Source organism: Cyprinodon variegatus, unplaced genomic scaffold, assembly GCF_000732505.1.
Source record: "Cyprinodon variegatus isolate N-32 unplaced genomic scaffold, C_variegatus-1.0 Scaffold257, whole genome shotgun sequence".
In the NCBI taxonomy this organism is placed as follows: Eukaryota; Metazoa; Chordata; class Actinopteri; order Cyprinodontiformes; family Cyprinodontidae; genus Cyprinodon; species Cyprinodon variegatus.
Genome location: NW_015150710.1, coordinates 627,760 through 628,706, shown reverse-complemented (window position 1 = coordinate 628,706; position 947 = coordinate 627,760). Strand labels below are relative to the sequence as shown.

At 35.2% G+C, this 947-nt stretch overlaps 1 protein-coding gene across 2 annotated transcripts in view; it reads left to right on the top strand.

Annotated features, from left to right (window-relative positions):
• adam17 (ADAM metallopeptidase domain 17) overlaps window positions 1-947 on the top strand; it is a 22,942-nt gene that overhangs the window by 805 nt on the left and 21,190 nt on the right. The window lies entirely within an intron of this gene.

Here is a 947-nt window from a genome sequence, read left to right as displayed (position 1 = left end):
AAAGTCGTAAAATTAAGAGAATAAAATTGTAACATTATGAGAATAAAGTCGTAATATTATGAGAATAAAATTGTAACATTATGAAAATAAAGTCGTATAATTATGAGAATAAAATTGTAACATTACGAGAAAAGTCATAAAATTAAGAGAATAAAGTCGTAAAATTAAAAGAATAAAATTGTAACATTGCAAGAAAAAAGTCATAAAATGAAGAGAATAAAATTGTAACATTATTAGAATAAAGTAATCAAATTAAGAGAATAAAATTGTAACATTACGAGAAAAAAGTCGTAAAATTAAGAGAATAAAATTGTAACATTACGAGAAAAGTAATAAAATTAAGAGAATAAAGTCGTAAAATTAAAAGAATAAAATTGTAACATTATGAGAATAAAGTCGTAATATTATGAGAATAAAATGTAACATTACGAAAATAAAGTCGTAATATTTCCAGAATGAAGTCATCATACAACAACCCATTTCAGAAAGAAAGCTTGGAGCTCCGCCCAGCAGATGACGGCCGACCAGCTCCACCAATCAGCAACCAGAGTCCGCTGCCATCTACTGAACTGTCCTCCATCGAACCTGTAGGGGGAGCTCTACATATAGCCCATAGAGTAGAGAAGAGACAGAATGCTAGCTCTGTTAGCTCGTTGGCTCGCATCAGCAAGAGCTTCTTATGAAAGACGGGGCTTTTATATATCTCTGCAGGAGTTGAGTCCAGTCTCTTCATTTGTTAAACATAAAGCCTCATTTCCTCCGCCCTTTTGAAACCAGGCCGAGATCGGCCTGAGCTCGGTTACCAAGATAACTGTTGAGAGTAAATGGAACGCACACTGAACTGAACCGCACTAACATGGCACTAGGCCATCAGTCGGGTTCGGCACGCTTCAGTTCTCAGATAACTAGTACCCCATTTATGCTACCCTTGAAAAACCGATCCATGC